Source organism: Triticum urartu, chromosome 1A (assembly GCF_056163025.1).
Source record: "Triticum urartu cultivar PI428250 chromosome 1A, HENAU_Tu73, whole genome shotgun sequence".
NCBI lineage: Eukaryota > Viridiplantae > Streptophyta > Magnoliopsida > Poales > Poaceae > Triticum > Triticum urartu.
Window position 1 is genome coordinate 154,791,318 of NC_141873.1, and position 26,013 is coordinate 154,817,330.

A 26,013-nucleotide genomic window follows, 5' to 3' on the forward strand; every position below is an offset into this window, starting at 1 on the left:
TGGGATTCACCGCCAGAGTTCTTCATGGCACGTACCAAGAATGTCGGCCCCAAGGGCCCCGAGCCTTCCTCTAGGGGTATGGGTGCTATCTCTCTTGCATCTTTATCTTTTTATGGCCAAATCATCTTAGGGTTTCATTATCTCTCATGTATATCTTGGCATATATATATCTCTCTAGTGTCTTGGTATTTCTTACCTAAGCCTATACATCTCTCTCTATGAACTCTTTGGCTCCTTCTCATCGGGACCTATTATTATCTGTTTCAGTCGCTCGTCGGCAAGGCTTAACCGACTCCGATGAACATGCTCGGCCTAAGAAGAAGAAGACCACTACCAAGAAGAATAAGAGGGCACCGTCCACAAGTCCGCCGGCCTCAGATTCGGATGATGCGGACTATGTTGGGGAGGAAGAGGATGGCATTGCGCCGAGACATTCCGTTGGGCAGTCCAAGCCTGGTACTAGGAGGGCGCCGGTGCCTCAAGTACATGGTTCTGCCATGCCTGTTGTCCATGGTCGTCGCATCTCCATGGAGCTTCCTGACAATGGGGATCGCCCCACTCACGACTTCACAACTGTGGGGGCGGGTCAATATCTTGTGTTCCGTCGGGATGTCAATCAATATGAGATGGTGGCTGATACCGAGGATCCTCGGTTCCATACTCGTATGCAGCAGGATCTCTATTCCAGTTTCGTCCATGGGCGAGGACTTGCTCCTCACAAATTTGTGGATCTCAAATTCCTGCATGACCATCCTGACATGTTCCCTAACAACCCGGTCAAGATCATTGATGATATGACTCTAGGTCCTGCAATGACCTTCACATGTGATTGGAAGGAAGCTGCCATTCTTCAGTTCTACGCCACCTGTTTCTTTGGTCCGGACAACACTCTCACATGGAGGACCGATGACACTACACTATGTATCACCTATGATCGGTTTGTTCAGATTTTGGGCCTCTCTGGAGTTGGACATTGCATTCACAGTATGGATCCAGAGTATAAGCCCAAAGGGATTGATGCTTGCTTGCCTCTTGTGAAGCCTCTCTCTCAGCTCACTGAAGAGGAATGTGGATATCCACTCAATGAGGTCTCCATCTTTCGTGCTCCTTACTACATCCTCTATCAGTGTGTGCTTCGCACCCTCTATCCTAAGAAGGGAGATCGGTCAAGAGCTTGCAACTACTGTATTGATCTGATGGTACATATGCATAATGCACCTACTGAGCCTCTTGACACCGCTCACTATATTTGGCATGAGATTCACCTTGCCAGCTTCATTCAGACGGGTCAGTTCCCATATGCTCCATTCATTCAGGCCATCATTGGTCACACTGCTCCGTTTGAGGTTGTGAAGACCTTTGGGCATTCCATTTGGACGCCGCCTGTTCACATGCGTGTGGCTTCTACTGTATCGACTGCTGCACCTCGACCACCTAGGAAGCCCACTGGTGGGTCTAGGCCCGCTGCTTCCTCTGTGCCTTCTTCCTCGTCTACTCCTCGGGGACGTCTTGCCTATTTCTTCAGCAAGGCTCGGTCTGCTATCATGAAGGAAATCACTTTCAGCTGTCAGCAGAATCATGATGTTCAGAAGCGCCTTATCATCTCCAAGAATCAGCTCAAGCAGCGCCTCCATGACCGTGGGAGTCCCATGAGCGATGATGATCCTCCTCCTGCGGCTTTGTCCTCGTCCACTTTTGGATTTCCATCTCGTGACGAGTACCCCGAGTTCTTTGATGATGATTACGACATCTGCTAGGAGTGATATAATCCATTTAGTTCTTCACCCCTCTTTACTTGTTGCTGTCAAATGGGGAGAAGTAGTATCTTAGTATCTTAGGTCATGCTATGTTATGTTGTCTAGTTGTGTTAACTACTACTTGTTATGTTGCTACTGCGCTATTAAGGATGAAGCATAAAAATTGATTTCATATTTGTTTTCTTGAGCATAGGATCCCGCGCTATTAAGAGGGGATCGATAGGGTTAGTTAAAGGCTTGATCTTGCCACAAACCTCCTTGCCATACATGCACATGCTAAAACCTTCATGTTTCTGCCTCTTGGCTGCCGGATGTCCGGGCTTCATGCCGGATGTCTGAGCCTCACGCCGGATATCCGGCCTACTTGCCAGATATCCGGACCTAGCCATCCAGAGAGCACTTTTGTGCTGTGCTGCACGCCGGATGTCCGGGTTATAACCCGGATGTCCGGGCCTTCCTGATACGCCGGATGTCCGGGCCCCATCCCGGATGTCCGACCTCTACTACCCGTGGAATAGCTGAGGTTTTGTAACCTTTTAGTGATCGCGCCGGATGTCCGGCCATCTGCCGGATATCCGGGCCCTCCTGATATGCCGAATGTCCAGGCTTGGCCCCCGGATGTCTGACCCCTTTGTTTTCTGTTCTGTTTCTGGTCCTCGTACCCTGCCAGGCCGGATGTCCGGCCTGCTCATTCACTTACACTACAACGGCCATATTTGTGCTCACACTATAAATAGCTCTTCTTCCCAACGGGAGAGGGTTGACCATTCACTTTGAACAAACCCTAGAACATATTTCACTCTCTCTCTCACTTCTCCACACCAAATCTTAGGTCCCCAAGGGATTTGAGAGCATTTGAGAGGAGTTGTCCGATCAAGTGATAGATCCACTCCTTCCCCTTCTTTGCACCTAAGGAATTCGTGATTTGAGAAAGTCTTGAGCTTTTCCCCATCGTTCTTGTTACTCATGGAGGTTGGAGACTCCTAGGCGGTAGGAGTCTTTCGACGAGGAATCAACCATTGTGATTACCCCCAGAAAAGTTTGTGAGGGTTTGGAGACCACCCCAAGGTCTACCACTAGTGGTTGAGAAACACCTCCGTGGTGTTGTCTCAAAGGGAGAATAGGGCGAGCCTTCGTGGCGTTGGTGTGCCTTCGTGGTAACATCCACCTCTCTAATGGTGACGTAGCTTCCCTCCAAGGAAGTGAACATCGGCATACATCCTTGTCTCCCGGAGTTGTGGTTATCCCTAACCCTAACTCTCTACTTGTGGTTACTTGTTTCTTAGCTCTTACTCATTTCATATTGTGCTTTACTTACATACTTGTGATACTTGTTTATCTTGCTTAGCCCTTAGCATCACACTTGCAATTGTTAGGCTCACTTTCATATTCCGCATTATTGCCTAAAATTTCTAAGTAATAATTTAAATTTGTTATTATACCTATTCACCCCCCTCTAGGTCCATATCGATCCTTTTGAATAGGTTATCCACAGATCTCGCCGAAGGTATGTTCCTGCTCATGCCAGGCAAATGAGGTCTTCGGTGCCCACTCAAGTGTGGGTTGCGAAGAAGAACTAATTGTTCTTACATGAACTATCTCAGGAATTTTATTCGTTATCCTTAGTCCTGAGATCTATATTGTTGGTGCCAGTTCTTTGTGTTTTTGTTCATTTGTTTTGCTCCTTGATTTGCCGTGTCTGTGTTTTGTCCGATGAACAACTCACTCATAGCTCTGTGTCTTAGGTTTCCTTTCATTTGGCTGAGTGATTTGCTTCGGTCCCTTTTATCCCTCTATTCTTTCCCATCCAGTCTATGTTGTCCGTCATGAATATGCAATTCAAACTGAAGAAAATTTCTATCCGACGTTGGTCGCAAAAGAAATCGACTTCAAACCTTAATCTGTTTTTGGCGTTTGCCATTCTTCAAACCTTTCGGTCTCCCGCTCAGTTTCCAAGATTTTCGCAGGAAATGGTTGCCATATGCCCACGATCCCCACGATCATTATCGTGTCTGTTGAATGCGGAACGTCTCGCTTCTGTAGGCCATCAATATCGGAGAGGTGATTTTGCTCTCTTGCTATAAATACCCCTACCGGTATCTTCTTCCTCATTTCTTCCTCTAGCTCTCAGCCACCTTATCCCGAGCCTGAGCTCGAAGCAACGCCGTCGAAGTGCCTCGTTGTGATACTCTGCTGAAGTCTCATCGCCGTTGGTCACACTAGTGCGGTAAATCTTCCTCCCCGCATTGCCGTAGTCGATCTACACGCTGCCAAGTTAGGGCGCATAGATCCGAAACGCTCCTGCCTTCCTCTATGTTCTAGGGCAGTTCATACCGACGCCATTTTCTTTGATTTAATCTCCGAGGTAGATCTTTAGGAATATCTAAGCTTTGACTGGTACGGTTTGTAGCTTTTTCCTCATACTAGTTCTCCTTAATCTAGGGTTCACGAGTACTCTTCGAAAGATTAGATAGATTTAACCAAGTCTTGGCTAGGTGAAAATTTATCAAAGATATCTTTTCAAGTGCTTCCTGGATTCCTTTGTTCCTTTTGAAAAACATTCATTTTCATTCAAAAACGTTTTTGTGCATGTTTATGACCCTACCTTTTTCCCCTCGTATCTACTATGTTTCTCAGGTTGGTCATGGCACTAAGTTCGGATGAGCATACAACTTCTAATGGAGAACTGCCTCAGCCACCACCAAGGACGGACAATGAGATTAACTGGTGGAGGAAAATCATCAAAGCCAACCAAGACACCGAAGAAGAAATCCGAGTCTGAATCTGAAGGAAATGATGATGAACTTCCCTCAGCTCATAGTCGGCCTGAGGATGAACTGGTCACTGACGCCTTGATTCTCTTTGCTGATGGAAATCCAAAGAAGGGTGGTCATGGAAGAGACAAACATACCACTGCTAAGACGTCTGAGCCAAAGGGCTACAAAACTCCACCTGGAGTTGAAACAACCACTGAACGCAATAACAGACTACAAAGGATTCGCCGCCACTGGGTGAATAAATGGTTCAACCATGAAAACGTTTGAGAAAAATATCAAACTCTCTTTGCTTTCACTCCTCCATGGAATGACTACATTGCTGAGAACTTCCTCGGCCCTGATACGTCTCCAACGTATCTATAATTTATGAAGTATTCATGCTGTTATATTATCATTCTTGGATGTTTTACAATCATTTTATAGTAACTTTATATCAATTTTTGGGACTAACCTATTGACACAGTGCCCAGTGCCAGTTGTTGTTTTTTGCTTGTTTTTTACATCGTAAGAAATGAATATCAAACGGAGTCCAAACACCATGAAACTTTTTGTGGATTTTTATGGACCAGAAGACATCCAATGGGCCAGAGCAGCACCTAGGGGGTGCCCCGAGGGGGGCACAACCCACCAGGGTGCGCCTGGGGCCCAGGCGCGCCCAGGTGGGTTGTGCCCACCTCGGTGGCCTCATGTACCCCCTCTTCGCCCTATAAATCATCAAATATTCCAAAAACCCTCGGGGTTACCCTAGATAAAAAGTTCCACCGCTGCAAGCCTCTGTAGCCACGAAAAACCAATCTAGACCCCGTTTCGGCACCCTGCGGAGGGGAAAATCATCACCGATGGCCATCTTCATCATCCCGGTGGCCACCATGATGAGGAGGGAGTAGTCCACCCTTGGGGCTGAGGGTTTGTACCAGTAGCTATGCGTTTAATCCTCTCTCTCTCTCATGTTCTTGAGATGGCACGATCTTGATGTATCGCGGGCTTTGTTAATATAGTTGGATCATATGGTGTTTCCCCTCTATATCTTGTGATGAATTGAGTTTTCTCTTTGAGATTTCGTTTTATCGGATTGAATACTTTTATGGATTTGAGAGCACTTGATATATGTCTTGCATATGAATACCCATGGTGACAATGGGGGATTATTTTGATTCACTTCATATATGTTTTGGCACTCAACTCGCGGATTCCCGAGGTGAGAATGGGGTAATCTACGCATAGGGGTTGATGCACGTTCTAGTCTTTATTTCTCTGGTAGAAATCTTGGGGCACTCTTTGGGGTTCTTTGTGTTGGATTGAGTATTATGAATCTGAAATTATTTGGTGTTATTTTAGTACGAACTCTTGGATAGATCGATCGGAAAGAATAGCTTCGAGGTGGTTTCATACCCTACAAACGATTTCTTCTTATGCTCTTTGCTAGATAGGAACTTTGGAGTGACTCTTCGTTGCACGTTGAGGGATGGTTATATGATCCAATTATATTAGCATTGTTGAGAGATTAAACTAGTGAAAGTATGGACCCTAGGCCTCATTTTTCAAGCATTGCAATACCGTTTATGCTCACTTTTGTTACTTGCTACCTTGCTGTTTTTTATTGCTACTATTTCAAAAACCAATATCTACTATCATCACTACACTTTTATTACCATCTCTTCGCCTAACTAGTGCACCTATACAAATTACCATTGTATTTGGTGTGTTGGGGACACAAGAGACTCTTTCTTATTTGGTTGCAGGGTTGTTTGAGAGAGACTATCTTCGTCCTACGCCTCCCATGAATTGATAAACCTTAGGTCATCCACTTGAGGGAAAATTGCTGCTGTCCTTAAAAACTCTGCGCTTGGAGGCCCAACACGTGTCTACAAGAATAAAGTTGCGTAGTAGACATCAAGCCCAGACGATGAAAAAGTCAGGCCCCCTCAACCATCAACTGCTCATCCAGACTCCCTCAAAATCACACGGATTTTCCCGATGAAGTAGCCAAGAGACCGAAGGCAAAGCCGAGCGTGAAGCTTGGGCTACGAAGAAAAATCAGGTGGAAGCTAGAAATGTTGCACTGACTCAGCAAGACGAGCAAAAGAAAAAGGATCGTGCTTCCTGAAAGAAATTGTGGCCAAGTGATACGTCCATTTTGCATCATGCTTTTATATTGATATTTATTGCATTATGGGCTGTTATTACACATTATATCACAATAATTATGCCTTTTCTCTCTTATTTTATAAGGTTTATATGAAGAGGGAGAATGCCGGCAGCTGGAATTCTAGACTGGAAAAGGAGCAAATATTAGAGACCTCTTATGCACAACTCCAAAAGTCCTGAAACTCATGGAGAATTATTTTGGAATAAAAAAATATTGGGCGAAGAAAGTACCAGAGGCGGCCACCAGCCATCCACAAGGGTGGGGGGCACGCCCTACCCCCTAGGCGCGCCCCCTGCCTTGTGGGCCACCCGGCAGGCCCCCGATGCCATCTTCTGCTATAAGGTTTGTTTTGACATGGAAAAAAATCAGAAGGAAGCTTTCAGGACGAAGCGCCACCATCTCGAGGCGGAACTTGGGTAGAACCAATCTAGGGCCCCGACGGAGCGTTCTGCCGGGGAAACTTCCCTCGCGGAGGGGGAAATCAAAGCCATCATCATCACCAATGATCCGCTCATTGAGAGGGGGCCAATCTCCATCAACATCTTCACCAGCACCATCTCCTCTCAAACCCTAGTTCATCTCTTGTAACCGATCTCTGACTCAAAACCTCATATTGGTACTTGTGGGTTGCTAGTAGTGTTGATTACTCCTTGTAGTTGATGCTAGTTGGTTTATTTGGTGGAAGATTGTATGTTCAGATCCTTAATGATAATTAATACTCCTCTAATTGTGAACATGAATATGCTTTGTGAGTAGTTACGTTTATTCTTGAGGACATGGGAGAAGTCTTGTTATAAGTAGTAATCATGTGAATTTGGTATTCGTTCGATATTTTGATGAGATGTATGTTGTCTCTCCTCTAGTGGTGTTATGTGAACGTCGACTACATGACACTTCACCATTATTTGGGCCTAGGGGAAGGCATTGGGAAGTAATAAGTAGATGATGGGTTGCTAGAGTGATAGAAGCTTAAACCCTACTTTATGCATGCTTCATAAGGGACTGATTTGGATCCATATGTTTCATGCTATGGTTAGATCTATCTTAATTCTTCTTTTGTAGTTGTGGATGCTTGCGAGAGGGGTTAATCATAAGTGGGAGGCTTGTTCGAGGAAGGGCAGCACCCAAGCACCGGTCCACCCGCATATCAAATTATCAAAGTAACTAATGCGAATCATATGAGCATGAAGAAAACTAACTTGACAATAATTCCCATGTGTCCCCGGGAGCGCTTTGCTTTATATAAGAGTTCATCTAGGCGTCCTTTGCTACAAAAAGGGATTGGTCCACCTTACTGCAGCTTGTTTACTTTTGTTACTTGTTACCTGTTACGAATTATCTCATCATACAACTATCTGTCACCGATAATTTCAGTGCTTGCAGAGAACACCTTGCTGAAAACCGCTTGTCATTTCCTTCTGCTCCTCGTTGGGTTCGACACTCTTACTTATCGAAAGTACTATGATAGATCCCCTATACTTGTGGGTCATCAAGAATCTTTTCTAGAACCGTTTTCGGGGAGTGAAGTGCCTTGGGTAAGTGGAATTTGGTAAGGAAACATTTATATAGTGTGCTGAGATTTACTGTCACTTGTCACTATGGAAAATAATCCTTTGAGGGGCTTGTTTGCGGTATCTTCACCTCGACCGGAAGTGCAAAGAGTTGCTCCTCAACCTACTGCACCTACTGAAAATATTTATTATGGAATTCCTTCACATATGATAGAGAAACTGCTAGCTAATCCTTATGTGGGAGATGGAACATTACATCCTGATATGCACCTAAACTATGTGGATGAAGTTTGTGGATTATTTAGGCTTGCAGGTTTGCCCGAGGATGTTGTCAAGAAGAAGGTCTTCACTTTATCTGTGAAGGTAAAGGCATTGACATGGTATAGGCTATGTGATGATATCGGATCATGGAACTACAACCAATTGAAATTGGAATTTCATCAGAAGTTTTATCCTATGCATCTGGTTCATTGTGATCGGAATTATATATATATATATATATATATAATTTTTGGCCTCGTGAAGGAGAAAGTATCACTCAAGCTTGGGGGAGGCTTAAGTCAATGTTATATTCATACCCCAATCATGAGATCTCAAGAGAAATTATTATTGAGAATTTTTATGCTCGGCTTTATCATAATGATCGATCCATGCTCGATACTTCTTGTACTGGTTCTTTTATGAAGAAGGATATTGAATTCAAATGGGATTTATTGGAAATAATTAAATGCAACTCTAAAGATTGGGAACTCGACGAAGGTAAGGAGTCAGGTATAATCCTTAAGTTTGATTGTGTTAAATCTTTCATGGATACCGATGCTTTTCATGATTTTAGCACTAAATATGGACTTGACTCTGAGATAGTAGCTTCTTTTTGTGAATCATTTGCTACTCATGTTGAACTCCCTAAGGAGAAGTGGTTAAAATATCATCCTCCCATTGAAGTGAAAGTAGTAGAACCTATTAAAGTTGAAGAAGAAACTATTACTTATAATGTTGATCCTATTGTTCCTACTGCTTATATTGAGAAACCACCTTTTCCTATTAGAATAAAGGATCATGCTAAAGCTTCAACTATGGTTTGTAAGAGTTATAATAGAACACCTACACCCCCTGAACAAATTAAAGTTGAACCTAGTATTGCTATGGTTAAAGATCTCTTGGTCGATAATATTGATGGGCATGTTATTTATTTCTGTGATGAAGCTGCTAGGATTGCTAAACCTGATATTAAAGATAAACATAGACCTTTTGTTGGCACGCCTGTTGTTTTTGTTAAAATAGGAGATCATTGTTATCATGGCTTATGTGATGTGGTTGCTAGTATGAGTGCAATTCCTTTTACTCTATACAAAGAAATTATGAATGATATTGCACATGCTGAGATAGAAGATATTGATGTTACTATTAATCTTGTTAATAGAGATACTATATCACCAATTGGGATTGTTAGAGATGTTGAAGTCTTGTGTGGGAAAATAAAATACCCTACTGATTTTCTTGTTCTTGCTTCCTCACAAGATGATTTTTGTCCCATTATATTTGGTAGACCTTTCTTGAATACTGTTAATGCTAAGATATATCGCGAGAAAGATATTGTTACTGTTAGTCTAGGGGATATATCTCATGATTTTAATTTCTCTAAATTTCGTAGACAACCCCATGATAAAGAATTGCCTAGTAAGGATGAAATTATTGGTCTTTCTTCTATTGTCGTGCCTCCTATTGATCCTTTAGAACAATATTTGCTAGACCATGAAAATGATATGTTTATGAATGAAAGAAATGAATTAGATGAAATATTCTTTAATCAAGGGCCTGTTTTGGAACACAATTTGCCTGTTGAAATCCTTGGGGATCCTCCTCCAGCCAAGGGTGATCCCGTGTTTGAGCTTAAACAATTACTTGATACTTTGAAATATGCTTATCTTGATGAAAAGAAGATATATCCTGTTATTATTAGTGCTAACCTTTCAGAGCATGAAGAAAAGAAATTATTGAAAACTCTGAAGAAGCACTGTGCCGCTATTGGATATACTCTTGATGATCTTAAGGGCATCAATCCCACTCTATGTCAGCACAAAATTAAATTAAATCCTGATGCTAAACCAATTGTTGATCATCAACGACGGTTAAATCCTAAGATGAAAGAAGTGGTAAGAAATGAAATACTAGAGCTTCTGGAGGCAGGTATAATTTATCCTATTGCTGATAGTAGATGGGTAAGTCCCGTTCATTGTGTCCCTAAGAAGGGAGGTATTAGTGTTGTTCCTAATAATAAGAATGAATTTATTCCACAAAGAATTGTTACAGGTTATAGAATGGTAATTGATGTTCGCAAATTAAACAAAGCTACTAGAAAAGATCATTACCCTCTACCTTTTATTGATCAAATGCTAGAAAGATTATCCAAACATACACATTTTTGCTTTCTAGAGGGTTATTCTGGTTTCTCTCAAATACATGTATCAAAACATGATCAGGAAAAGACCACTTTCACTTGCCCTTTCGGTACTTTTTCTTATAGACGTATGCCTTTTGGTTTATGCAATGCACCTGCTACCTTTCAAAGAGGTATGACTGCTATATTCTCTAATTTTTGTGAAAAGATTGTTGAGGTTTTCATGGATGATTTCTCCGTTTACGGAACTTCTTTTGATGATTGCTTAAGCAACCTTGATTGAGTTTTGCAGAGATGTGAAGAAACTAATCTTATTTTTGAAAGAGGTATTGAAGTTGATAAAGCTAAAGTAGATGCTATTAAAAAGATGCCGTGTCCTAAAGATATCAAAGGTATAAGAAGTTTCCTTGGTCATGCTGGTTTCTATAGGAGGTTTATTAAAGACTTCTCTAAAATTTCTAGGCCTCTCACTAATCTCTTGCAAAAAGATGTTCCTTTTGTTTTTGTTGACGATTGTGTAGAAGCATTTGAAATACTTAGGAAAGCCTTGATTTCTGCACCTATTGTTCAACCACCTGATTGGAATTTACCCTTTGAAATTATGTGTGATGCTAGCGATTATGCTGTTGGTGCTGTTCTAGGGCAAAGAGTTGATAAGAAGTTGAATGTTATTCATTATGCTAGTAAAACCCTAGACAGTGCCCAGAGAAATTATGCTACTACTAAAAGGAATTTTTGGCGGCTGTTTTTGCTTGTAATAAGTTCAGATCGTATATTGTCGATTCCAAAGTGACTGTTCACACTCATCATGCTACTATTAAATATCTTATGGAAAAGAAAGATGGTAAACCTAGACTTATTAGATGGGTTCTCTTGTTACAAGAATTTGATTTGCATATTATTGATAGAAAGGGAGCTGAGAACCCCGTTTGCAGACAACTTGTCTAGGTTAGAAAATGTTCTTGATGACCCACTACCTATTGATGATAGTTTTCCTGATGAGTAATTAGCTGTCATGAATGCTTCTCATAATACTCCACAATATGTTGATTATGCTAATTACATTGTTGCTAAGTTTATACCACCTAGTTTCACATACCAGCAAAAGAAAAAGTTTTTATATGATTTAAGACATACCTTTTGGGATGACCCACACCTTTATAAAGGAGTAGATGGTGTTATTAGATATTGTGTACCCGAGCATGAACAGGAACATATCCTACGCAAGTGCCATTCCGAGCCTTACGGAGGACACCACGCTGGAGATAGAATTGCACACAAGGTATTGTAATCCGGTTTTTATTGGCCTACTCTCTTCAAGGATGCTCGTAAGTTTGTCTTTTCTTGTGATGAATGTCAAAGAATTGGCAATATTAGTAGACGTCAGGAAATGCCTATGAATTATTCACCTGTTATTGAACCATTTGATGTTTGGGGCTTTGATTATATGGGACCTTTTCCTTCCTCTAATGGGTATACACATATTTTAGTTGTTGTTTATTACGCTACTAAGTGGGTAGAAGCTAGTCCAACTAGTAGTGTTGATCATAACACTTCTATTAAGATGCTTAAATAAGTTATTTTTCCAAGGTTTGGAGTCCCTAGATATTTAATGACTGATGGTGGTTCACATTTTATTCATGGTGCTTTCCATAAATGGCTTGCTAAGTATGATGTTAATCATCGAATTGCATCTTCATATCACCCTCAGTCTAGTGGTCAAGTAGAATTGAGCAATAGAGAGATTAAATTGATTTTGCAAAAGACTGTTAATATATCTAGAAAGATTGGTCTAAGAAACTTGATGGTGCATTATGTGCTTATAGAACTGCTTATAAGAATCCTATGGGTATGTCTTTGTATAAAATGGTTTATGGAAAAGCATGCCACTTACCTCTCGAACTAGAACATAAAACTTATTGGGCAATCAAAGGGCTCAACTATGATTTCAAACTTGCCGATGAAAATAGGTTATTTGACATAAGCTCGCTTGATGAATGGAGAAACCCAAGCCTATGAGAATGCCAAGTTGTTTAAATAAAAGGTTAAAAGATGGCATGACAAGAGGATACAAAAGCATGAGTTTAATGTAGGTGATCATGTTTTGCTATACAACTCTCGTTTAAGATTTTTTGCAGGAAAGCTTCTCTCTAAATGGGAAGGTCCTTACATTATCGAGGAGGTATATTGTTCCGGTGCCATCAAGATCAACAATGCCAAAGGCAAAAATCTGAAGGTGGTAAACGGTCAAAGAATCAAACATTATATCTCAAGTACTCCCATAAATGTTGAGACCAATATAATTAATACCATAACACCGGAGGAGTACATAAGGGATACTTTCCAGAGCGTTTCAGACTCCGAAAAGGAATAGTTATGTGGTACGGTAAGTAAACCGACTCCAAAACGTCTCCAATGGCAATTTTCTCCATTTTGGAATATTTAAAAAATTAGGAAAATTAAAAGTAGTCCAAAGAGCGCACGAGGCATCCACAAGGGTGGAGGGCGCACCCTACCCCCCTGGGCTCGCCCCTTGCCTTATGGCCACCTTTGGGCCTTCTGGACTCCGTTTTCTTGCACAATACTTCTTTTGGTCGGTAAAAATTCACTATATAATCTCCCGAAGGTTTTGACCTATGTATCACGACAAAATCCCTTGTTTTCGTTTTGAGTTGTTTCTGCAGCAGATTAGAGCAATATGTCATCCCAAGATCCAGAGGGAGAGAGCTATGTAGTTGATTACATTGCAGACCCCAAGGTCTATGGGGATTTGGAGCATTATGGCTGGACCATGGAGAAAGAAGAAGACTATGATCCGAAAGGAAAGGAAGCGACAAGTTCCGATGAAGAGGAAGTCCCACTTCCCCAACCTGGGGACATGCACGTGGACTTCAAAAGGTCAAGTCTTCTTAATAAAGCAAAGAAACCTAAGATTGAGTTTATCCCTTTTCGTGCCTTGCAGGAAAACAAACAAGAACTATGTAAAAAGATATTAAGGCTTGATCAGGAGATCGATGACTTAAGGGAGGAAAATTATATCCTCAAGCGCAAGTTGAGGAAGAAGGATACCACTTCAACAACTCCATAATCACCGCCTCCGAAGAAAAAGACATAAATACATGGGTATGGGCACTCCCTTTGGCAACTGCCAAGCTTGGGGGAGGTGCCCCAGTATCGTATCACCATCACACTTTTACCTTTATCATTTTTCTTAGTTTGATCCTTTTGGTTATATCTTGATCTAGTATAATAAAGTTTTTAGTATGATGTAGCTCTGAGTTTTGTTTTGATCTCTATCCATGTAATCGAGTCCGTGAGTTATATATAATAAAGAGTAGTTTTGAGTTGAGGGCTTTGCTTTCTTGCTATGGTCTTAAGGGAATAAAATAAAAGAAAGAATAAAAAGAAATAAAAAGATCATATATTGATCTTATGGAGAGTAATGACTTCACATATAAAGAGTATGATGAATAAAATTTGTTGAGAGTTGACAAACATAGTTTTGGTCATTGTTGCAATTAATAGGAAGTAATAAAGAAAGAGAGGCTTCACATATAAATATACTATCTTGGACATCTTTTGTAATTGTGAGCACTCATTAAAATATGACATGCTGAAAAGTTGATGTTGGACAAGGAAGACAACGTAATGGGTTATGTTTTCTTATATCCGAATAGAAGTTATATTGTCATGGATCCTCCAACATGTTGAGCTTGCCTTTCCCTCTCATGCTAGCCAAATTCTTTGCACCAAGTAGAGATACTACTTGTGCTTCCAAACATCCTTAAACCAGTTTTGCCATGAGAGTCCACCATACTTACCTATGGATTAAGTAAGATCCTTCAAGTAAGTTGTCATCGGTGCAAGCAATAAAACATTGCTCTATAAATATGTATGATTTATTAGTGTGAAGAAAATAAGCTTTATACAAACTTGTGATATGGAAGAAATAAAAGCGATGGACTGCATAATAAAGTTCTTTATCACAAGTAGCAATATAAAGTGATGTTCTTTTGCAGTAAGATTTTGTGCATCCAACCATAAAAGCGCATGACAACCTCTGCTTCCCTCTGCAAAGGGCCTATATTTTACTTTTATCTTCTACCCTTATACAAGAGTCATGGTGATCTTCACCTCCCCTTTTTACACCTTTTCTTTTGGCTAGCACCATGTGATGGATATATATATATATATCCACTCGGATGTAGGTTACCATAAAGTATTATTGTTGACATTACCCCTGAGGTAAAAGGTTGGGAGGCGAAACTATAAGCCCCTATCTTTCTCCGTGTCCGATTGAAACTTTGAACCCATAAGTATCGCATGTGTGTTAGCAATTGTGAAAGACTAAATGATAGTTGAGTACATGGACTTGCTGAAATGCTCTTGAGTTGACTCTTTCCGATGTTATGATAAATTGCAATTGCTTCGATGACTGAGATAATAGTTTGTTAGTTTTCAATGAAGTTTCCGATTCATACTTTACCTTGTGAATGAATTGTTACTTTAGCATAAGTAATTATATGACAATATATGTTGTTGTTCTAAAGATGATCATGATGACCTCATGTCCATATTTTATTTTATCGACACCTCTATATCTAAACACGTGGACATATTTTTCGATTTCGGCTTTCGCTTGAGGACAAGCGAGGTCTAAGCTTGGGGCTGTTATATTGATACGTCCATTTTGCATCATGCTTTTATATTGATATTTATTGCATTATGGGCTGTTATTACACATTATATCACAATACTTATGCCTTTTCTCTCTTATTTTGTAAGGTTTACATGAAGAGGGAGAATGCCGGCAGCTGAAATTCTAGACTGGAAAAGGAGCAAATATTAGAGACCTACTCTGCACAACTCCAAAAGTCCTGAAACTTCACGAAGAATTATTTTGGAATATAAAAAAATATTGGGCAAAGAAAGTACCAGAGGGGGCCACCATCCATCCACAAGGGTGGGGGCGCGCCCTAACCCCTGGGCGCCCCCCTAACTTGTGGGCCACCTGGCAGGCCCCTGAGCCCATCTTCTGCTATAAGGTGTGTTTTGACCTAGAAAAAATTAGAAGGAAGCTCTCGGGACGAAACGCCGCCGTCTCGAGGCGGAACTTGGGCAGAACCAATCTAGGGCTCTGGCGGAGCTGTTCTGCCGGGAAACTTCCCTCCTAGAGGGGGAAATCGAAGCCATCGTGATCACCAACGATCCTCTCATCAAGAGGGGGTCAATCTCCATAAACATCTTCACCAACACCATCTCCTCTCAAACCCTAGTTCATCCCTTGTATCCGATCTCTGTCTCAAAACCTCAGATTGGTACCTGTGGGTTGCTAGTAGTGTTGATTACTCCTTGTAGTTGATGCTAGTTGGTTTGTTTGGTGGAAGATCATATGTTCAGATCCTTAATGATAATTAATACTCCTCTGATTATGAACATGAATATGCTTTCTGAGTAGTTACGTTTATTCCTGAGGACATGAGAGAAGTCTTGTTATAAGTAATCATGTGAATTTGGTATCCGTTCGATATTTTGGTGAGATGTATGTTGTCTCTCCTCTAGTGGTGTTATGTGAACGTCGACTACATGACACTTCACCATTATTTGGGCCTAGGGGAAGGCATTGGGAAGTAATAAGTAGATGATGGGTTGCTAGAGTGACAGAATCTTAAACCCTAGTTTATGCGTTGCTTCGTAAGGGACTGATTTGGATCCATATGTTTCATGCTATGGTTAGATTTATCTGAATTGTTCTTTCATAGTTGCGGATGCTTGCGAGAGGGGTTAATCACAAGTGGGAGGCTTGTCCAAGGAAGGGCAGCACCCAATCACCAGCCCACCAACATATCAAATTATCAAAGTAACGAACGCGAATCATATGAGCATGATGAAAACTAACTTGACAACAATTCCCATGTGTCCTTGGGAGCGCTTTGCTTTATACAAGAGTTCATCCAGGCTTGTCCTTTGCTACAAAAAGAGATTGGGCCACCTTGCTGCACCTTGTTTACTTTTGTTACTTGTTACCTGCTATGAATTATCTCATCATAAAACTATCTGTCACCGATAATTTCAGTGCTTGCAGAGAACACCTTGCTGAAAACCACTTGTCATTTCCTTCTGCTCCTCATTGGATTCTACACTCTTACTTATCAAAAGGACTATAATAGATCCCCTATACTTGTGGATCCAAGAAGGCCGCTCGTGAATCGTCTGATGAGTCCTCTAATGAAGATGCTCCCAAAGAAATACCTATGTATGATCAACGTGCTCTTCTAAACAAGCCATACAAGACTCCCTCACCAGTGAAGGTTTCACACCCAACAAGAAAATCACAGAGACATGCACCCACTCCAGTCACTGTCAAATCTTCGGGTTCTGCTGCTCCTTCTACGAAGAGAAAACTGTTGTCCGAAGAGAAAGCTGAAGCATCTGCCAAGAAAGCCAAACCAAGTGTTCCTGCTCCCCCAGAGGAACTAAAATATGACTTCAATCTTATGATTGATGTAATTGAGAGTGCTGCCTGCGATGCAAAATCTGTTGATTTGAGCAGTCTAGGACTTCCTAATGATGTTACCAAAATGGTAACGAAACATTTCACTGAGCTGAAGAAAATGACAAAGAAACTCAATCAGTCTGTTAAGAACAAGCAAACCCTCAAGCAAATGAGGAGATGCCAGCACTGAATCGGAAGAGAAAAGTTTGAACATAGAGATTGTTGAGCTCACCAAGGCCCTCAGTGTTACGAGGAATGATAAAATTGATTGGATCTCACATTTGAAAATGGAAGTATCCCAGCTGTGTGACCGAAGGAATGATGAAATTGATCGCTAGGCTGATCTGGCTCGAAGGAGAATGAAGGAAGAAAAAGGTCAAAAGGCTAAGGCAAGAGATAGCAAGACGAAATGAATCAAGGGTCTCCGCCCTCAGACTGTTGTTGATGCTCCCATTGACTCAAGTACTCCTCTGTAGCAGATTCCACCTTCTCCTCCGCATGAAGATGAATCCATGCAGCAAGCTGGAAATGTGGAGGTTTTCATTCCTATTTCATCTACCCAAGAGCAAACTGTTGTGGAAATATCCCTCAAAAAGACAGAAGAAGAAAATGCTCTGCCTGAGCAACAAGCCAAAGATGATAAAACTGGCGAGGAAATTGAGGTTGAGAAGCAGACCCATCGCCTTCGAAGAAAATGCAAGCTAAGTCCTCCGGATCTAATGAGGAGAGTGAAAAGATTGAGGGGGGGAGCTTATTGCTTCCCGAGACAAAACTACCCCAGTCACATCATCTGGTGCCCCTACCCAGATGGATGTTGATCCCGCTCCTCGTTCCATTGCTTCATAGTTGGAAGAGGAAGAGAAGAAATCTGAAGAGCCCATGGCTCATGAAAGAATTGTCCCACCTGTTGTACCCCTGACGTCCCAAAAGATGCTATTGTGACCCCAATCGAAGAAAATAAAGAGAAAGACAAGGCCCTAGTGCCAAAAGTGAGAAAGTCGCTGAAGGAGTTACAACAAAGAAAAATGATGATAATTACAATTCTTCCAAGAGATCAGCCCTAGAGAAATCAAGGAAGCTTCGTGCCCCATTGAAGCCTATCGAAGAAGGTCTGCAAGCACCAGATGATATTCGTACCTAGAATGTGAGCGAAGATCAACTAAAAAAATCCTTTGGAAACATTTCCTTTATTCCCATTTGAAGATGGTCAAATGGTCCCGCATTCAATGAGAAGTTTCACCTTTTGAAACTTGCATTCTTTGGGACCAACCCATATGAAGGAGAGAGAACACCCCTGTCGCCCAGTTTCACCTTTCGAAACTTGCCTAGGTTCTGGACAAAAGAACAGGCTGTGTATTATGCTCGCATTCTATACGAAAAGAATCGCATCTTCAAGCACAAGATTATGAACTTTGCTAAGCTCGAAAGCTTACCATGCTTCCATCACACAATCGAGCAAATTGAGCATGCTTTCCTGAAGAGTTTTCTCCGCTTCAAACATGGCTGGAATCATGAAGTAATTCATCAATTCTTTGCCACTCTCTATATCTCAGGAGAACTCGGAGATAGTTCTACATGGATCCTCAAATGGATGAGTGGAGAGGAAAAGATTAAATGCTCGACAGATTAGTGGCTCTGCTAAATCTTCCTCGGTGCAAATTTGATACTGATCGAGGACACAGGCTGCATTATTGGGAAGTGTCTGAAGCTCAACTGTATATGTTGATGGACCCCAAGCTGGTTGGTGATGAATGCATTGAGATCAACCCAAAGAATCTGGCATACGAGAATAAAATTTTGTTCTACATCCTCTGCAACTCTCTCACTCCAACTAACAGGCCAAAAACCATCAATGGTATCATGGGAAATGCACAGCTTGCCATGTCTCAGGGTATTCGCTTTGATATCCCAGATCTTTTCATTCAAAACTTGGCATGTTGATGACCCACAAGTATAGGGGATCAATCGTAGTCCTTCCGATAAGTAAGAGTGTCTAACCCAATGAGGAGCAGAAGGAAATGACAAGTGGTTTTCAGCAAGGTAATATCTGCAAGCATTGAAATTGTAAGTATTGAGTAGTTTGATAGCAAGATAATTTGTAACGAGCAAGTAACGATAATAGTAACAAAAGTGCAGCAAGGTAGCCCAATCCTTTTGAGGCAAAGTACATGCCAAAACGGTCTCTTATAATAAGCAAGGTGTTCTTGAGGGTACACGGGAATTTCATCTAGTCACTGTCATCGTGTTGGTTTGATTTGTGTATGCTACTTTGATAATTTGATATGTGGGTGGATCGGTGCTTAGGTACTGTTCTTACTTGAAAAAACCTCCTACTTATGATTAACCCCCTTGCAAGCATCCACAACTACGAGAAAAGTATTAAGAATAAATTCTAACCATAGCATTAAACTTTTAGATCCAATCGGTCCTTCACGGAATAGCACATAAACTAGGGTTTAAGCTTCTGTCACTCTCGCAACCCATCATCTAATAAATACTCCACAATGCATTCCCTTAGTCCCAAATATGGTGAAGTGTCATGTAGTCGATGTTCACATGACACCACTAAGGGTATCACAACATACATACCATCAAAATATCGAATACATATAAAATTCACATGATTACTTGCAACAAGATTTCTCCCGTGACCTCAAGAACAAAAGTAACTACTCACAAATGATAATCATGCTCAAGATCAGAGTGGTATTAAATAGCATATTGGATCTGAACATATAATCTTCCACCAAATAAACCATATAGTAATCAACTACAAGATGTAATCAGTACTACTAGTCACCCACAAGTACCAATCTATAGTTCCGGTACAAAGATTGAACACAAGAGATGAACTAGGGTTGGAGAGGAGATGGTGCTGATGAAGATGTTGATGAAGATTTCCCTCCCCAAGATGGGAGAGTTGTTGGTGATGATGATTTCCCCCTCCGGGAGGGAAGTTTCTTTGGCGGAATCGCTCCACCGAAGGGCAAAAGTGCTCCTGCCCAAGTTCCGCCTCGAGATGGTGGTGCTTCGTACCGGAAGTCCTCTCCTTATTTTTCTAGGTCAAAATGACTTATATACCAGAAGATGGGCACCAGAGGTGAGCTGGGCTGAGCACAACCCACCAGGGCATGCCCTGGTGTCTTGTGCTCACCAGGTGGCCCCCTTCGGTAGTTATTTTCTCCAATATTTCTTATTTATTCCGTAAAATTTCATGTGAAGTTTCACCTCATTTGGAGTTGTGCAGAATAGGTAGCCTGACGTAGCTTTTTCAGGTCCAGATTTCCATCTGCCGGAATTCTCCCTCTTTGTGTGTACCTTGCAAATGAGAGAAAAGGCATTAGAATTACTCCAGAAAGAATTATTATGCATAAAAACATTATAAATAACAGTAGGTATACATGATGCAAAATGGACGTATCACATGTGCAGCTGATAGCCCTCAAGTCCTAAAGCCATATGCTCCTTGGATCATGTATGCCATTGAGCAGCTCCTTGAAGAAAAGTTCTACTGCCTATATGTTTCGAAAATTTTCATGCCTCCAGTCTGTAACACACTCAGAATTGGGAAAGATATCGGCAAAGGGAAGATGCCAATGGATGCCACTACTTCTGCTCCTATGCCTACATCTGCCGGCGCCCCAAAAGTCATGAAAGCTAGAGTTGAAATTCACAGTGAAGAAAATCCTTCATTGTATGAGGTTTGTCTTTGCACTCAGCAAGCATTGGAAAGCCACATCAAGCTCGATAGAAAAGTAAAGCTGGAAATGATGACGGAGATCAATTTGCTTCACAATCTTTCCCGACAAACCCTTCTATCTAAGAAGGAACATAAGAAGCGCTCCTGGACCCTTCTTCACAAGCATTACACTCGAAAGCAAATTTTAGCAAAGGGCATCAAAACAGAATATGATTATCTGGAGCAGTTTGAAGTACCTCAGTTTAAAGGCAAACACTAGTGCTCCCTCAGCGTTCTGCTTCAACTGACCTGCTGTTTGTTGAACCTGGCGATATTCTTGAAGACACGGCATGAACTTTCATCTACAAGCCAGAAGCACCAAGCGCCGCTACTCCCAAAGTGAATCTCGAAGCCCATACTACTTCTCCAACTCCTGCTTCGGCCTCGACCATTCCTCGCTCTAGATCTCCGAATAGTTCGAGTTCTGGTTCTGAGGGTTCTTCGGACGAGTAGATCATCGTATGCATTCTCTTCCCTTTTTGACACTTGTTGACAAAGGGGGGGGGTAGTACATCGAGTGATAGCTTAGCAGGCTATTTGCAGGGTGTTTTTATTCGCCATTTGCTTTTCCTTTGAACAATTTGGTTTTGTCGAACAATTTGCTTGGCATCTTAAAGCACCGCCTCTGGTGTTGAAATACTCGGTCGTCGTGTATTGTTAATAACCCCCCTGCAATGCTATTTGCTTCCTACTATATGTTTGCAGGTGCTATGACAACCCATAAGTATAGGGGATCAATTGTAGCCTTTCTCGATAAGTAAGAGTATTGAACCCAACGAGGAGCTAAAGGTAGAACAAATATTCCCTCAAGTTCTATCGACCACCGATACAACTCTACGCATGCTTAACGTTCGCTTTACATAGAACAAGTATGAAACTAGAAGTACTTTGTAGGTGTGACGGGATAGGTTTGCAAGATAATAAAGAACATGTATATAAAAGATAGGGGTTGTTTAGATAAAGAACCAATTAAGTTAGTTTTAGGAGAAAGCTTTTTGTCACAAGAAAGTTATTTGTCCCTAGGCAATCGATAACTAGACCGGTAATCATTATTGCAATTTTATACGAGGGAGAGGCATAACCTAACATACTCTCTCTACTTGGATCATATGCACTTATGATTGGAACTCTAGCAAGCATCCACAACTACTAAATATCATTAAGGTAAAACCCAACCATAGCATTAAAGTATCAAGTCCTCTTTACTCCCATACACAAACAACCTACTTACTCGGGTTTGTGCTTCTGTCACTCACGCCACCCACCATAAGGGAATCATGAACATATTGCAAACCCTAAAAAGGGGATCCCTCATGCTTGCGGGACACAGAGAGCACCATAGGACAGCACCAATAATAAAACATACAACTCAAACCAATCATGATCATCAATCAACCCATAGGACAAAACAGATCAACTCAAGCATCATAAGATAGCCATACATCATTGGGAAATAATATATAGCATTGAGCACAATGTTTAAGTAGAGATTATAGTGGGTAAAAGAGAGGTTACACTGCTGCATAGAGGGGGAGAGAGTTGGTGATGACAGCGGCGCATTTGTTGGTGTAGATCGTCGTCACGTGATGGCCCCGACGGTGTTCTGGTGCCACAGGGAGAGAGGGGGAGAGAGCCCCCCTCATTCTTCTTCTTCCTTGGACTCCCCTAGATGGGAGGAGGGTTTCCCCTCTGGTCCTTGGCCTCCATGGCGGTGGAGGGGCGAGATCCCCTCCGAGATTGGATCTCTCTCTCTGTGTTTCCTTCTGTTTATGCGCTCCTGTTTTCTGGCCTTTCACCGTATTTTAAATTCCCAAAGATCCGTAACTCCGATTGGGCTGAAATATTAACATAATTTTTATCTAGATATTAGCTTTCTTGCAGCCGAAGAAGGGCACGAACCTCCTTACGGGGTGGCCATAAGCCTCCCAGGCACACCCTGGGTACGGGGCGTGCCCCTACGGCTTGTGGGCCCCTCGGGCATCGTCTCGCATTGATTCTTTTTCCTAAAAATCAAAAAAATATTCCAAAATAAACATCCATAAGTTTTTATCGCGTTTGGCCTCCGTTTGGTAGGGATATTCTGCGAAACAAAAAACATGCAACAAATAGGAACAAGCACTGCACACTGGATCAATATGTTAGTCCCAAAAATAATATAAAAAGTTGCCAAAAGTATATGAAAGTTGTAGAATATTGGCATGAAACAATCAAAATTATAGAGACGACGGAGACGTTTCAGCATCCCCAAGCTTAATTCCTGCTCGTCCTCGAGTAGGTAAATGATAAAAAAGATATTTTTTGATGTGGAATGCTACCTAGCATAATCTTGATCATATAATCTAATCATGGCATGAATATTAAGACACGAGTGATTCAAAGCAATAGTTTATACCTTGACATAAAAACAGTGATACTTCAAGCATACTAATAAAGCAATCATGTCTTCTCAAAATATCATGGCTAAAGATAGTTATCCCTACATAATCATATAGTCTGGCTATGCTCCATCTTCATCACACAAAGTATTTCATCATGCACAACCCTGATGGCAAGCCAAGTAATTGTTTCATACTTTTAATGTTCTCAAGCCTTTTCAACTTTCACGCAATACATGAGCATGAGCCATGAATATAGCACTATAGATGGAATAGAATATGGTGGTTGTGAGGAGAAGACAAAAAGGAGAAAGTCTCACATCAACTAGGCAAATTAATGGGCTATGGAGATGCCCATCAATTGATATCGATGCAAGTGAGTAGGGATTGCCATGCAATGAATGCACTAGAGCGATAAGTGTATGAAATCTCAAAAGAAACTAAGTGGGTGTGCATCCAACTTGCTTGCTCACGAAGACCTAGGCAATTTGTGGAATCCCATCATTGGAATATACAAGCCAAGTTCTATAATGTAAATTCCCACTAGTATATGGAAGTGATAAAATAGGAGACTCTCTATCATGAAGATCATGGTGCTATTTTTGAAGCACTAGTGCGGAAAAGTATAGCAACATTGCCCCTTCTCTCTTTTTCTCTCATTTTTTTATTTTGAGCTCTTTGGCCTCTCTTTTTTATTTGGGCTTCTTTGGCCTCTTTTATTTTTTAAAGTCCGGAGACTCATCCCAACTTGTGAGGGAATCATAGCTTCCATCATCCTTTCCTCACATGGGACAATGTTGTAATAATGATGATCATCACACTTTTATTTACTTACAACTTAAGAATTACAACTCGATACTAGAACAAAGATATGACTCTATATGAATGCCTCCGGCGATGTACCGGGATGTGCAATGATCTGCCATTTCAATGACATCAAAAAACAAAAAAGCCATGAAAACATCATGCTAGCTATCTTACGATCATGCAAAGCAATATGACAATGATGATGCGTGTCATACTAAACGGAATGGTGGAAGTTGCATGGTGGGTTCAACTTAACAAGATGTGTGTGATATGCGGCATACAATTCACATAGATGAACTATTTGCGATGAGCCAAAAGAACACAAACGATTCGTGTAAACAAGATGTGTGTGATACACAGCAAACAGCCCACTCAGATGAACTGTTTGCGATGAGAAATTATAACACAAATGGTTACTATAGTTAGTTCGTGTGCAATTCTGTTCATACAAAAAACTTTGAAAAATGCAAACTAGTTGCTTGAGGTGGATAGGAGTATCACACATGATGCGTCTGCGAGTACTTGTGTGTGATGATTAGTAAGTTACACATACGTTTCCTTATGTTAACACGTATGTGATAAATAACATGTGGCACCGCATACGGTATTTGCGTTGTGTGTGTGCTCCACTAAGTCTTCCCACACTCCAGCGAATGATTCCCACGCTCCACATGGGTAATTGTAAAATCCATGCCTCTTCCCTCATCGGTTTCCCGCCACTAGCTAATGGCTTGTTGCATATAACCCAGGCGGCAACGCACCGTCGCGACACTCTACGCAGATCTAGTCCTCACCACTACAAAAAAAGACACATCCGTGACATTTCGGGCTCAACGAATTTTTTCCCTGTCATGCTTATGACACTTCTATGATGATAATTGTGAAAAAACCCGGTATCATCATAGATGTGGTGGGCTCCTACTTCTATGACAAAAAATCATGACAAAAGATGGGCTTTTCGTCCTGGGCGGGCCGGAGACGTAGCTGCATGACATTCTTTGGGCCGTCCATGATGGAAAAAAACATGGTAGAAGCGAGGGCGAGGAAAATATCGAGGAGTTCCCGGTTATGGTGGGTGGTCGGGGGCCGAGCGATGCGTGTTTCTCTTGTACACGTACGCGCGTGGGTGCGAGGCGTTGGGCTCTAACTGAACCTGAGCGAGGCGTTTGCCTACTACACCCGAGCAATTGCACTACAGGCTACGCGTTACTGAACCCGAGCGATCGATCGATCTGGCTGTTAAGTGAACCCGATCGAGCGGTTCCTTCGCTACTGCTGCTAACTGAAGCCGATCGAACCAGCTGCCTCTTGATGAACAGTGAGCATTGTTGGGGGGTTGGATGAACAGGACCCCTTGGGAGTAGAGGCCGTTGCAGCTGGAAGAACAGGACCCTGATCGAGCCGGTTGGGGGTGGATGAACAGGACCCCGTGGAGGGCTGGATGAACAGGACCCCGTGGAGGGCTGGTTGAACAGTAGCTGGTGGAGGGCTGGATGAACAATAGCCCGTGGAGGGGTGGTTGAACAGGACCCCGTGGAGAGGGCAGGTTGAACAGTAGCCGGTGCAGGAGCGGCGGAGGCTGGATGAATAGGAGCCCGTGGATGAATAGTCATATGTGGAGGCTGGAGGAGGTCGACGGTGGATGAACAGTAGCCTATGGAGGCTAGAGGAGGTCGACGGTGGAGATGAACAGTATCCCGTGGAGTCCCGTTTTGCGGTACGCCACACCCCTCCTAATGAACACGACCCCCATTGCGACCGTAACGCTCCAACACAAGTCCGTTTCCTCCGTTTTGCGGTATGCCACACCCCTCCCGAGCAACAGGACCTTGTTTCGACCGTAGGAGGTCCAAGGGAAGTTCCTTTCCTCCGTTTTGCGGTACGCCAGACCCCTCCCGATGAACAGGATCCCATTTCGACCGTGGCCGGTCGAACAGAAGGCCGTTTCCTCCATTCTGCGGTATGCCATGCCTCATTTCGATCGGCTATTCTGTCCAAGCT